This window comes from Mustelus asterias, chromosome 11, assembly GCF_964213995.1.
Source record: "Mustelus asterias chromosome 11, sMusAst1.hap1.1, whole genome shotgun sequence".
NCBI classification, from domain to species: domain Eukaryota; kingdom Metazoa; phylum Chordata; class Chondrichthyes; order Carcharhiniformes; family Triakidae; genus Mustelus; species Mustelus asterias.
This window is the reverse complement of record NC_135811.1, coordinates 103,662,753-103,677,943: the sequence shown is the minus strand read 5'-3', so window position 1 is coordinate 103,677,943 and position 15,191 is coordinate 103,662,753. Positions and strand designations below refer to the sequence as shown.

General features: G+C 47.9%; 1 protein-coding gene and 1 non-coding gene across 2 annotated transcripts in view; both read right to left on the bottom strand.

Moving 5' to 3' along the window:
• Nucleotides 1–15,191, bottom strand: part of LOC144500751 (plexin domain-containing protein 1-like) — a 332,900-nt gene that overhangs the window by 167,605 nt on the left and 150,104 nt on the right. The gene's annotated exons all lie outside the window — the stretch shown is intronic.
• On the bottom strand, nt 5,178–5,376 carry LOC144501078 (U2 spliceosomal RNA). The gene has a single exon (XR_013499051.1). It is a non-coding gene; the product is annotated as a U2 spliceosomal RNA (small nuclear RNA).

Genomic DNA, 15,191 nt, shown 5'->3' with positions numbered 1-15,191 from the left:
CGGCAGATGGTGAAATTTGAATTCAATAAAAAAATCTGGAATTAAGAATCTACTGATGACCATGAAACTATTGTCGATTGTCGGAAAAACCCATCTGGTTCACTAATGTCCTTTAGGGAAGGAAATCTGCCATCCTTACCTGGTCTGGCCTACATGTGACTCCCGAGCCACAGCAATGTGGTTGACTCTCAACTGTCCTTGGGCGGCACGGTAGCACAGTGGTTAGCACTGCTGCTTCACAGCTCCAGGGTCCCGGGTTCGATTCCCGGCTCGGGTCACTGTCTGTGTGGAGTTTGCACATTCTCCTCGTGTTTGCGTGGGTTTCCTCCGGGTGCTCCGGTTTCCTCCCACAGTCCAAAGATGTGCGGGTTAGGTTGATTGGCCAGGTTAAAAATTGCCCCTTAGAGTCCTGGGATGCGTAGGTTAGAGGGATTAGCGGGTAAATATGTGGGGGTAGGGCCTGGGTGGGATTGTGGTCGGTGCAGACTCGATGGGCCGAATGGCCTCCTTCTGCACTGTAGGGTTTCTATGAATCTTCTATGAAACTTGGGGTGGGCAATAAATGCTGGCCAGCCAGCCATGTACCCATGAATGAATTAAAAAAAGAGACATGTTGCAGAAGCTTTTTATCTTGCACTCATCAGGACAAACACAAGAATGCCAAATTTCAAACAATCACGGTAATTTATATTATAGGAGAAAAAGGTGCTGATCGATTGGAAAGTCGACTCTGATTGGCTGAGGCATCTAATGTTAGGCTGGGGTTTTCTGACAGGCTTTCCCACAGTGGACGTGGTAAGCCTTTGGCCACCGATGGAATCTTCTGGTCCTATCAAGATGAACACACTTTTGCATGGCTTGCCCGCCCCGCAGCAGAGGAACACCGCTGGCGGGACTGGAAGATCCTGCCAGCTGGAGTTTCAATGTGGTTCAGTGATTGGGCAGCACTTGCTAAATGATCTTGAGTGTGCCAATAGCTACATAAGGAACCAATTTAAGACAATCAGTCAAGCTCATTTGCACTTGCTAGAAGTTTCATCCATTCCTACGCAGGGAGCCTTCTCTACAAATAAAGGGAATATGTTCAAGACTTGCCCCATTTTTTGAATTACTCAGAAGCTTGGGTAATCATAACTCCCAATTGCTCTCTCCATGGTAACTCCTTGGCCAATCAGGGTAAGCGTGTCAACCAAGTCAAGACAAAAAGCTTTAGAAACATGTCTCTCTTTTTTAGCAATATTCAAGTTCTGAACTACCAAGTGACTGTTTATGCCTCTCCCATGGGGGGGCAGGGGTGGGCATGGTGGCACAGCACTGCTGCCTCACAGCGCCAGGGACCTGAGTTCAATTCTCGGCTTGGGTCACTGTCTGTGCGGAGTCCGCAAGTCCTGCCCGTGTCTGCATGGGTTTCCTCCGGGTGCTCTGGATTCCTCCCACAGTCCAAAGATGTGCAGGTTAGGTGCATTGGCCATGCTAAATTCTCCCTCTGTGTACCCGAACAGGTGCCGAAGTGTGGTGATTAGGGGATTTTCACAATAACTTCATTGCAGTGTTAATGTAAGCCCACTAATAAATAAACTTTAAAAACTTTAAGGTGGCCACAGGGACAGGTGAGTGCTCAGACAGGATGGTTAGAAGGCCTGTAGAACTTTCAGAAGATTTAAATCCCTCTAGCTTCACCCCCTCACTGCCCCCCTCACTGCCCCCACACACCTCTCTGCACCACCTTCCCCTCCCCCCATGACTTCTGCATTGGTCGCCAGTTTTAAATGTCTGCAAAGTCTTTTCAACCCTTGTGAAAACCTGGCCTGTGGGGTTATCTTCCTCAAATATGCGGACAACAGCCCTCTTCCACTTGTCATCCCCACTGTGTGTTGGCAGACTGATTGGATGACATTCAATCCTCAATGATCCACAATTTCCTCTCATTAAACCTCGGAAAGCTGCGATGTTGAGCTATAGTTTGTGCTGCTGCTGTTACTTCGTGTGGTGTGCAATGTTAATCACTGTTATCAGATACATTCTGATTCATTGGTTGCAGTTGGATCCAGGAGAGTTCATTCTCACTACAGGAAGGTTCTCTTCCCCACCTGCGGCACAGCCTGTTGTCCTTATGCGTTGGATGTGACATCTAAAGATTGCACTGAAGCACGGGCACTCATTATTGACACAAACACTGGTTTTGTGTTTACAATAAGATAATGGGATTCCTCAGGGGTGCAGACAACTCGCACAATCCATGCAGGTCAGTGGCTTATGTTCCTCATTTGCACTAATTACAATCTCACTAATGGATTAAGGATTTAAAAATGATTGGGGCTTAGAATTTTGGAGCGGGGAAGACTGTGGGCTGGGCATTCATTTTCAAGCACGAACTGGTGGCAGGAAACCTGTCAATTTGCACGCCCACCTGCCTGCAAAGGTGGCGATTTTATTCCAGGGGGGGGCAGGTGCGAAATGGAGTTGGGGCCTCTGCTCCCAGAAAGAGGCAGCCACAAGGGACTGTTAAAGCGGGCTGTCGCAAAGGCTCACCTCGGTGTTCTGGGACTTCGGCCCAGTCACAATTAAATTAATGAAACAAAAAACACAGCCCTCTGAACCTCACCTCTCACTCCCCACACACCCCATGCCTCATCCATGTCTTCTCCATGCCAACCTATGCCCTTCCACCCATGCCTCCATACCACCCATCCTCAACACCGGTGCCCCACAAGGCTGTGATCTCAGCCCCCTACTATACTCCTTATACACCTTTGATTGTGTGGCCAAATTCCCCTCCAATTCGATTTTCAAGTTTGCTTACAACACCATTCTCAAACAATGACAAGACAGAGTACAGGAATGAGATAGAGATTCTGGTGAACTGGTACGGCAACAAGAATCTCTCCCTCAATGTCAACAAAATGAAGGAGATTGTCATCGACTTCAGGAAGCGTAAAGGAGAACATGCCCCTGTCTACATCGACGGGGATGAAGTAGAAAGGGTCGAGAGCTTCAAGTTTTTAGGTGACCAGATCACCAACAACCAGTCCTGGACCCCCATGCTGACACTATAGTTAAGAAAGTCCACCAACGCCTCTACTTTCTCAGAAGACTAAGGAAATTTGGCATGTCAGCTACGACTCTCACCAACTTTTACAGATGCACCATAGAAAGCATTCTTTCTGGTTGTATCACAGCTTGGTATGGCTCCTGCTCTGCCCAAGACCGCAAGGCACTACAAAAGGTCATGAATGTAGCCCAATCCATCACTCAAACCAGCCTCCCATCCATTGACTCTGTCTACACTTCCCGCTGCTTTGGCAAAGCAGACAGCATAATTAAGGTCCCCACGCACTCCGGACATTCTCTCTTCCACCTTCTTCCGTCGGGAAAAAGATACAAAAGTCCGAGGTCACGTACCAACCGACTCAAAAACAGCTTCTTCCCTGCTGTCATCAGACTTTTGAATGGACTTAACCTTGCATTAAGTTGATCTTTCTCTACACCCTAGCTATGACTGTAACACTACATTCTGCACTCTCTCCTTTCCTTCTCTATGAACGGTATGTTTTATCTATAAAGTGCACAAGAAACAATACTTTTCACTGTTTGTTAATACATGTGACAATAATAAATCAAATCAAATCAAATCAAATCAAAACCTCATACCATCCGTTCCAACCTCTGGCACTGCCAGTGTCTGTTGGCCCAGTATATATTCTGAACCCTCTGAGTGTTTGAAAATTACATTGCCCAATCCCTTTCAATCTTTCTGATTGGTTGATGAAAACCACCTGACATTATCAGTCCTGTGGCCAGTCACTGGGCATCATTTGGTTAAGTCTTCACCTGTGACCAGTTGGTAGCTCTCCGGAGTCCCGCTCCTTTTTAAAGAGCGCCCCAATAACAAATTGAAGTTAAAGAACCTCCCCCCCCTCCCCCACGCCTATCATTGCTGGTATTGGGCAGCAGAGACTCCTACCTCCCCACCCCCCTCCCACAGTGCAGGCAACCCCACCTCCCCCCCAACCTCTCGCAAGAGTCTCCAGCCGTAACGGAATGTGTGTATGGGTTAGGAATCCCAGCCAACGTGTTTTTGCTGAGACAACTGATTTGCCATCGTGTGTCTTTGGTGTATCTGCCAGCGCTTGATATAAATCAATTAAACGTACAGAATAGTTTTGCTAAAGTTAAAAAGTTACAGCAATGACACAAAATCCATATAAAGTATGTATCAATGCTTGGAAATGATTGGTGTGCTAAATAAAGCATAACACATTCTACTAACAGATATCAAAATTTAAAAGAGTCATTGTAATAACTCCAGGGAGGCGAAAGTCACCAAGTTACTTTATTTACACCATACATCTGTACACAGCCAGCTCTCCAGTTGCTCCCTGCTGAATGCAGGCTGGGAGTCTGACACACCTGCTTTAAATAGGGAGCATGAGGCATCAATTAGGACTCATCAGATGCTTCTTTTCTGGTTATCCACCAGTAATGATCGTTCTTGTTTATAAACAGGTCTATGTTTACATCTCAGTAAGATTGCCATAGTCCGAGATAACCATAGACTGTGACTGGTGGTGATTTAACCTGAGGATCACCACACCTGATACGAGGGGCAAAGTTGAGAAGGCAGGGACTCGTGAATAACCTCAGCCGGTACGGGAATTGAACCCACATTGTTGGCATCGCTCTGCATCATGAACCAGTTGTCCAGACAATTGAGCTAAACCAACCCCCAGGACTCATCAGGTATCTCTTTCAGGTACCAATCAAATTAACTTAAGGTAAATTCGAATTCCACCATCTGCCGTGGCAGGATTCGAACCTGGGTCTACAGAACATTAGCTGAGTTTCTGGATTAATAGTTTAGCGATAATACCACTCGGCCATCATGTCCCTGGGGACTCATCAGGTAGTTCATACTCCAGCAAGCCAACCTCATTAGCCTGGCTGAAGTCATCACACTCATAGAGTTACATAAGATTATTCCAGAACTTAATTCTAAACTTTCAAAAAATTAAAGATGGATACATACTGTGAAATCAAGTGATTTCCTTTAAATGTCACCTTTTTTTTATTGTTTTTATTCCAATTCAATCAAATGAAGTCCAATTCAGAGTCTCAACAAGTTGAGACATTCCCGATCCAAGCTGAAAGGACAGGGGCTCTCACCTCCTGTCCTGGGCTTGATCCACATGATCCAAGCTGATTGGATTCGGCATAGTTCCTCCTCCAAGGCTTGATCTCATTTGCATCTTAGCCAAAAGGCCGAGATGCCGCTTTTAAAAATTGCTTCAAACGAAGCTAAAATGTAACCTAATGACTTCAACCAAGCACAGCATGTCGATACTACACTTGATCTTAGCCAAAAGGCCGAGAAGCGATAAAGCTGCAGTAATTTCACGCATGCGGCTGAATGTTTTATTACTTGTGTTTCTTTGCACAGTCAGACTTTGTCTTTACAGAACAGAAATGATCATTTTAATTACGAGGGAGGTGGATGGTTCCGTACCGGTAATTATTCAACCCTGACGTCTTGCATCAGCAGCTGCAAGGGCCATGTGTTCTTTCTCCCTTGTCACTTCTGAGTGTGATGCTTAAGACCAAGTCATGAGGGCTTGAGTCCCAGAATTCAGCATAACACCATATTGGGTTGACATACTCCGATTGTGCGTGTAAACTAAACTAAAACAAATCATCAAGTATCAATTTCTCTACATATTTGAATGCAACTCATTCTTTCCTTCCCATAGTCAATGGCACAGTGGTTAGCACTGCTGCCTCACAGCGCCAGGGACACGGGTTCAATTCCCGGCTTGGGTCACTGCCTGTGTGGAGTATGCAAGTTCTCCCCATGTCTGCGTGGGTTTCCTCCAGGTGCTCCGGTTTCCTCCCACACTCCAAAGATATGCGGGTTAGGTTGATTGGCCATGCTAAATTCTTCCTTTGTGCCCAAAGATGTGTAGGTTAGGGGGATTAGCAAGGTAAATGTATGGGGTTTGGCCTGAGTAAGATGCTCTTTCGAAGAGATTCTATGATTGGGCAGCACAAAGGTTAGCACTGCTGCCTCACAGCGCCAGGGACCTGGGTTCGATTCCGGCCTTGGGTCCCTGGCGCTGTGAAATTGGAGCACCCGGAGGAAACCCACGCAAACACGAGGAGAATGTGCAAACTCCACACAGACAGTGACCCAAGCCGGGAATCGAACCCGGGTCCCTGGAGCTGTGAAGCAGCAGTGCTAACCACTGTGCTACCGTGCCGGTAGTTCAAGGAGCTTGAGGAAGACACAATCACACTTTGGTTAAGGGTGTTTTCGCACTGTGTTAGGGATGGAAACCTGATCCAATCAGGAAAGACAGGCGCAACATCTGGAAGGTGACAATATACTCAAGAACATCAGAGGAGGAAATGATATCAGAGCTATAGCTGTAGTTTTCAAAGACAGAGGGGTGAAGGGTATATGTTCTGAGCAGTTAGTGGTGACAGTAGATTTGAAGAGCAGGCAGACAATGCCTGAGGACAGGGAAACATTCTAAAAAGCGACACAATGCTAAGCTTCACCTTGTTGCTTTTAACTCGGGGGTGTTTCTCATTTTCACAGAATAATATCAATGAAATACTACTTTAAGCTACATCGTAAAGCACATTCCAAATACACTAAAACCAAAGCTCCAGTGAGTGAACATATTTCCCAGTTTTGAGCTCAGTTATAATTTTGCATACTTCAATCAGATTCCTCCTCAACCTTCTCTGCTCTAAGGAGAACAACCCCAGGCTAACCAGCCCCTCTTCATAGCTGAAACGCCCCAGCCCAGTCAACAGCCTGGTCAATCCCCTTTGCATCCTCTCCAGTGCAATCACATCCCTCCTATAGTGTGGCGATCAGAACTGCACACAGTGCTCTAGTTGTGGCCTAACGAGCATTTTATACAGTTCCATCATAACCTCCCTGCTCATACATTCGATGCCTTGTTAACCACCTTATCCACAGTAGATAAGATGGTTAAGAAGGTTTCCTTGCCTTTATTAGCCGAGGCTTAGAAATAGGAAGTACAGAGGAACAGAGAGACCTTTGGGTGTATGTCTGTAGCACCCTAAATCCTCTCTACTTTCTAGTGCCCTACTGTTCATTATATGTTCCCTTGCCTTTTTAGTCCTCCCAAAATACATTACCTCACACTTTTCAGAGTTAAATCCCATTTGCCGCTGTTCTGCCCATCTGACCAGCCCGCCTATATCATCCTGCAATCGAAGGCTTTCCTCCTCACTATTTACCGCACCACCAATTTTTGTGTCATCTGTGAACTTACTGTTCATACCCCACACATTCACGTCCAGATCATTAATGTACACGACAAACAGCAAGGGGCCCAGCACTGGCCCCTGCGGAACACCACTGGACACAGGCTTCCAGTCACAAAAACAACCTTTGACCGTCACACTCTCCCTCCTGCCTCTAAGCCAATTTTGGATCCAGTTTGCCAAATTGCCCTGGATCCTATGGGCTCTCACCTTCTTGATCAGCCTCCCACGTGGGACCTTGTCAAAAACCTTCCTGAAGTAATGCTGTCATGACAACTATAACTGACTGTCATAAAACACAATTTGTTCCATAATGCCCTTTATGGAAGGAAATCTGCCGTCCTTACCTGGTCTGGCCTACAATTCACTCCAGACCTCCAACAACGTGGTTGACTCTTAACAGCCCTCTAAAATGTTCGAGCAAGCCACTCAGTTCAAGGGCAATTATAGAATCATAGAATCCTTACAGTGCAGAAGGAGGCCACTCGGCCCATCGAGTCTGCACCGATCACAATTCAACCCAGGCCCTATTCCCGTAACCCCACATATTTACCCTGCTAATCCCCCTGACACTAGGATCAATTTATCATGGCCAATCAACCTAACTCGCACATCTCTGGACTGTGGGAGGAAACCGGAGCACCCGGAGGAAACCCACGCAGACACAGGGAGAACGTGCAAACTCCACACAGACAGTGTGGAGGCCAAAATTGAACCCAGGTCGCTGGCGCTGTGAGGCAGCAGTGCTAACTACTGTGACACCTTGCCGCCCCATGTTAACTGGATGGCCCTTGCCAGTGACTCTCACATCCCATTAAAAGAAAAAGCTTAAAGAAGGTATCTCAAGACGAAACACTGGAACTAGGTAAAAAATAACACAAAAAATCCCTTTACAGGTGATTAGTGAATCTTGTCTTAATTTAAGCACCACAAGTTTGTGCTCAAGAAAACCAATTTCACACTTTAGGATGGCTCAGTGAACACAATGGGAACAATCAGTGCAGTGCATCGACACACTGCTCATCATATTTAATGGACATCCCAGTATTCAACACAACACGATGGCCTTCAATGATGAACATGCTGTTGACTACCAGGCTATCAGCCTAGCCTTGGGCCACCAATTAACCGCAAAGGGAGACATCAAGATGATGTACATTACAAAGGAGAACAAGATTGTGTTGAAATAAAGCTTCTGTTTCTTTATTTCCCATTAATAAGACCTAAACTTGCTTGTCAGGCAAACTACTCTTCGGGGGGAATTTTACCATTTTGAGTCTAAGTGCCGGATCTGGGCGTCAAATAGATCCGAGCCTGGAATCCTCTTTCCAGCGCGCCCATGCGCGTTTTGCCGGCTCCAGCCCGATCCGTGCTGTGGCCGGGGCTTAGCGCTGGCGGACCGATCGGAGCTCTGAACTGCGCATGCGCAGTTTGAAAAAAATCTGACAGCGCGCCCGGGCGTGAAAAAAAAGTGGCTCTCTGACGTTCATCCTCTGGTCGGGCGGGGGGTTCCGCTGCCTGTCTGCGGCCAATCCCTCCTGGCACCATCACTGGTACACTACCAGCCACAGCCATCTCTCCCGCTCTCTCGTACCTGCAGGGAAGAGTAATCTGTGGCTGGTAGTGTCCCAGTGATGGGATGATTCGTCACACCCTCTCTCCACTCCCCTCCCAGGGGATGATCGCCCCTCCTCCCCTCCCACCCCACCCACCCACCCAGGGGATGATCGGTCACACCCCCTCCCCTCCCACGCCCCCCTCCCAAGGGATGATTCGTCACACCCTCTCTCCACCCCCCTCCCAGGGGATGATCGGTTACACCCCCTCTCCTCCCACCCCCCCCTACGGGATGAGGCGTCACACCCCCTCTCCTCCTCCCACCCCCCTCCCGCCGCGACCAGAGAGAGGATGACCTGGGTCAGAGAGCCGTTGCAGTCTCTGACCCCGCTCTTCGGAGGCTGCAGCGGTGACTTCGGACTTTCATTCTGCAGGTCGGTAACAGCGCCGATGCAGAACGGGCCAGAAGACGGTAAAGTGGGATTTGGCGGTAGAGTTGGGTGCGCGGTTCATGAAGTCGATTTAAATGCATGCAAATGCATTTAAATCATCGGGCCGCCCGATTCGAGCGTGCGCCGGACCCACGCCCGAATCGGGTGTCGGTAAAGCCGCGGTCTGCTCGAAATCGGGTGCAGATCGCGGTATAGGCCCCAATGCCCAACTTTACCGCGATTTAGCGATGTGATGAATAGGTTCCCTACCCACAAGATCCACGGGGTATATATATATTCATTCATGGGATGTGGGCGTCGCTGGCTGGGCCAATTTCTATTGCCCATCCCTGAGGGCATTTAAACGTCAACCACATTGCTGTGGATCTGGAGTTGCATGTAGGCCAGACCAGGTAAGGGCAGCAGATTTCCTTCCCTGAAGGGCATTAGATGGGTTTTTGCTACAATTGACAATGGTCATCAGTAGATTCTCAATTCCAGATTTTTATTGAATTCAAATTTCACCACCTGCCATTGTGGGATTCGAACCAGGGTTTCCAGAGAATTACCCTGGGTCTCTGGATTACTAGTCTAGTGACAATACTACGACACCACCGCCTACCCTAATAGCAGCTTGTATTTATGTGGCTCCTGGAGCCGAGTAAAAACGCCCCACGGAACTTTACAGCAGCAACATCAAAGCAGCTACAGACCAAAACCCGAGGAAGATGTTGGTGGGATTTAATGGCCTTATGGAAACATTTCCGGAGTCCTGACCCCAATAATTTACACGTTCCGCCCACCTACCCCAATTAACAGGCCACCTCCGAAATCCCCGTCCAACTCAGGGTGGTGGGCAGGGCTGTGTAGACGGGAGAACCAATGCGAGGACCCAAGACCCTGGGCGACCGGCAACACCAATGGGAGAGGTGGGCCTCTGGCTCTGTAGGCCTGGGGACTACGAGGTTGCGAGGGCACCTCAAGATGGAGGTACTTTCTGAAGGCCTCAAAAGAAAGATTGAATGTGGCCACAGCTGCCAGGCCATCAACGTGTAGGAGAACCCCTTCCCAGGTGGTCAGCTGTGGCCCTCTCTCACTCAAGGCTTGGGAAGTGGGTGTGAAAACTAATGGAGGCCTTGTTGGTCCCCTTACAACCCCCCACCACACCACCACCTGGGCCCCTTGCCAAGGGGGCACCTCCAGCCATTTATCTCATCCTCGTTCCTGAGCTTCAGCCTCGGGGTGGGCCATCCACTGCCATTGGGAGGATCCCAGCGCCGTCACCAATCTGCCTCGAAGTGGCCGCTTAATTTCCACTAACTGGCTACCTGCCTCTGCCGGGCCAGTTCTAGTTTGACACCCCCCTCCAACAAACTCGCTCAAAGGCAGGATAGTGTCTGGTCGGTTATCCAATAAGAAATTTGCTAAAATACCCCTGACGTCTCACCTCCAAGACAGTATCTCTGTGTGGTTGATAAGATTCCACCCATGAGGACAGCTTTGTCAAAGAGGTAAGTTTTGAGGATAGACTTATTAAAAGGGACAGGGAAAGCCAGGGAGGTTTAGGGAGGGAATTTCAGAGTTTAGGGTCTAGGCAGCTCAGGCAGGGCCATCAGTGATAGAGCGAAAAATATCAATGGCTGCAGACAAGGCCAAAGTTGAAGGAACGCAGAGTTCCCAGAGGCTGGCAAGGCTATAGGACATTACAGAGTTAGGATGGGGACTGCCAAGGAGGGATTTGAAAAGAATAAATTATCTCGTCCTATCAAATATTTGATCTTTCCAGTTAATACTCAATCTTGCAGCTTGCAATCTAACTATGAACAAAATATTTATCAATCTTCCTCTTCTGTGTCATCCTCCTTCCTTGAGCTTCTGCTGGAGTTTAATGAAGTTGTTGATTCATCTTCCTGAACTCTGCTGTTGGCAACTTGGGAGAAGTCTGATGTAACGCCAATGTGTATGCGGAGGTTGGCACTTCTGGTAAACCAGCTGTCCACCCACCTCCCCAACCACTGCTTGCCGCAGAGGGAACTGCTTCTCAGGTTTGCCAAGTGTACAAGTCAAATACACTGAGCAGACATGGTGGGACTGCTGTAAATCAGAGCAGCACAGACAGGGGAGGAGGGGGGAATGGGGAGGGAAGGTGTGGCGAAGGGGCTGTGGGGGTAGGGGGTGGTAAGCACCACAAGCGGGGAGGTGACGGCCTAGTGGTATTATCATTAGCCTATTATTCCGGAAACTCAGCTAATGTTCTGGGGACCTGGGTTCGAATCCCGCCATGGCAGATGGTAGAATTTGAATTCAATAAAAAAAAAGCTGGAATTAAAATGACGATGAAATGATTGTCGGAAAAACCCATCTGGTTCATTGATGTCCTTTAGGGAAGGAAATCTGCCATCCTTACCTGGTCTGGTCTACATGTGACTCCAAAGCCACAGCAATGTGGCTGACTCTCAACTGCCCTCCAAAGGCAACCAAGTGTAATAATTCTGCGGAGGCAGAAGTCCCTTCACCAAAATTCCTTTATTTACAAACTCTAACAGCAGTACACAGAGTGCTAGCAGTCAGCAGTCTATCTCTGGGAGTGTCAGAGGAACTGACACACTGGTTAAGTGCAAAGCAAAGACTCCCTGATTGGCCCATCAATTGGATCCTTAGTCAGGGAGTTCATACTCCAATGGGCTACACTCAATGGCCTGATTGAAGTCGTCACAGTAGGGATGGGCAATAAATGCTGGCCAGTCAGCGACCCCCATGTCGCATGAATGAATAAAGAAAAAGCACTGACTATAGCAATTTGACTGGACAATCCGGACGGTTGCCAGTTGTCTGTGTTTCAGGAGGGTTGGGGTGTGGGAAGTGTCAGGTCGATGGAACCTGGGGCCGTGACATTGGCTCCTAATCCATCATTGCCTCGATTCTCATCCTAGTGTGCAAGTCCTTCCCTCAAACCTATCCGTTCTATCTCCATAACCTCCTCAAGCCCTATATCCCTCCTAGAGGGTTAAAGTTCTCAAATTCTGGCCTCTTGTTCATCCTCCAGCTCTGTTACCCCACTGTTACAATCAGGCCAGAAATGATGAAATGTTGCCTCTCTTTTCCCTCTCCTCGTGTGACTGCCAGAGGTTGTTCTTTAATAAGAATATACTAGCCAATTCAGTGAGAGCTTAGTTGCTTATGTGCTATGATCGTAAATGAACCAATCGATCAGGTTTTCTTGAGTTTAAGAAAGAAAGTGGTTATTTACACACACACTGACACACACACACACACACGCACACACACACAGACACAGACACACACACACAGACACACACATGCATACGCACACACAAAGATACACACACAAACACGCAGACACACACATGCATATGCACACACAAAGACACATGTACACACACGCACACAAGTACATGTACACACACAGACACAAACACAGACACACATAAACACACACAAACACGCACACACAGACACATATGCACACACACACACAAACACATACACAGATGGACACACAAAGACACACGCATGTACATGCACACACACACAAACACACACACACACTCACGCACACACACACACACACATATAGAAACATAACGATAAATTACAGACTGAGGAAGGATAGATTTGGGTCTGGTGCTTTTGATTTAAAGATGTAAACAGCTGCTTTGGCTGTTTCCCTGGACACAGTGAAGCTGGGTTGAATTATTTTAAGAAGTCTCTGTCTGTAGCAGCCTTGGATTTTCCTGGTTGGTGAACGGGGTTTGAAGCTTGCAAGCTCGGCTGGAGAGGAGCCTCCCTGGGTCTTCGCTCGTCAGTGCCTCAGCTGCTCATCATCTTACTCCAGAGAAAACAGAAGCTGAAAATGAAAGGGACGGGTCTGTCACATGACCATCACCCAGTGATTCAAACATAGTGGCGACGAGTGTATTCTCCCTTATAACTTAATCAGTCACATCTGGGAATCCCCTCTCGCAGCCAATGTTCCATTCTTCAAGTGACTGGATTTAGTATGTTCTCATTGCAGCTTGATGAATTCATCTCTGGGAATCCTCTGTTGAGCATCTCAGGTGATGTAGATTCCTTGCTTTAGAGACACTCACTCATGTTGCTCACTCACATTCCCCTGAGGACACTGTCCATGATGGGTTTTTGCAGATGCGTTGTCTCCATCTCAATGGGTTGCAGTGCGAAAAATACAGTGATGCAAATTGGATAGCCACCTTGGTTGCCAAGCTCAGTCACAATTCTCGTCTGTGTTCTAAAAAGTCTGGAATTTCAGTTCAGTTTAGCCGTTGAACTAAAAATCATTGTTTAGCATAAAGCACATTTTCGTGACAACTTCACTGGCAGCCCCGCCTTCTGCTGCTGAGACCCTAATTCTCTCCCTAAATCTCTTACCTTCCATCTCTGTTTTTTTCTAAAAGACTTCATAGAATAGAATCATAGAAGCCTTACAGTGCAGAAGGAGGCCATTTGGCCCATCGAGCCTGCATCACCAACAATTGCACCCAGCCCCCATCCCCGTAACCCCATGCATCTACGCTGCTAGTCCCCCTGACACTAAGGGGAAATTTAGCATTGCCAATCAACCTAACCTGCACATCTTTGGATTAAAAGCAACCTCTTCAAATCCCCGACGAAACTTTTGATTGGCGGCATAGTGGCACGGTGGTTAGCACTGCTGCCTCACAGCGCCAGGGACCCGGGTCCAATTCCGACCTCGGGTGACTGTGTGGGTGGAGTTTGCACATTCTCCCCATGTCTGCGTGGGTTTCCTCCAGGTGCTCCCACAGTCCAAAGATGTGCGGGTTAGGTTAATTGGCCACGCTAAATTGACCCTCGTGTCAGGGAGATTAGCAGGATAAATACGTGGGTTTACGGGGATAGGGCCTGGGTGGGATTGTTGTTGGTGCAGGTTTGATGGGCCGAATGGCCCCGTTCTGCATTGTAGGGATTCTTTGAGCAAGCATTTTGGTCACGTGTTTTAACGTATCCTCCTTTGGTTCAGCGTCTATTACGTTCCATGTGAAGTGCCATGAATGCACTAAAGGCGCTATATCAATGGAAGCTGTTGTTGACTTTCAGCCCCAGGAATGATCCTTCACTTCCACAGAGCTGTTTGAGATGTATAAACTGCAGAAAGTGATTTTAATAACCATGGAACTGCTTCTTTAAAACTGGGCCAAGTGAATTCAGGAGCTGACAGTTGTTGTGCCAAGTTTTAGCTGAGTGCATGATGTCACTACTGGAAACTTGGGATGCACTTCCTGGCAGTGTCAGGAACAAGAGGGGGGAATATAAGCGGGACGATTTACATCAAATTGTCATGACCTTAAACTACTGCTCACCGTCATAATAACGTGTGTTTACAGTAAGTACAAGTGCGACAAGTACAATGGCACCCCGCAGGCAAATCCTAGCTTCAAGACTGTCAGTCACAGACTGTTACAATTGAAATATCCACGTTTGCCAAATAAAAAACATGAGGAAACATGTCCTGCTTTGAAATACAAAAGAAGCCAAATGTTAGCACGTTGGCACAGTGGTTAGCACAGCTGTCTCACAGCGTCAGGGACCCAGGTTCAATTCCCGGCTTGGGTCACTGTCTGTGTGGGGTCTGCACCTTCTCCCCGTGTCTGCGTGAGTTACCTCCGGGTGCTCCGGTTTCCTTCCACAGTCCGAAAGACGTGCTGGTTAGGAGCATTGGCCGTGCTAAATTCTCCCTCAGTGTAGGCTATGGGCCAAGTGCTGGCAAGTGGGATTAGCTGGGCAGGTCAGGGCATTCCATGCGACGTTGTAAACTCGATGGGCCAAAGGGCCTCTTCTGCACTGTGGTATTCTGTGATTCTGTACCCAAACAGGCGCCAAAGTGTGGCGACGAGGGGATTTTCACAGTAA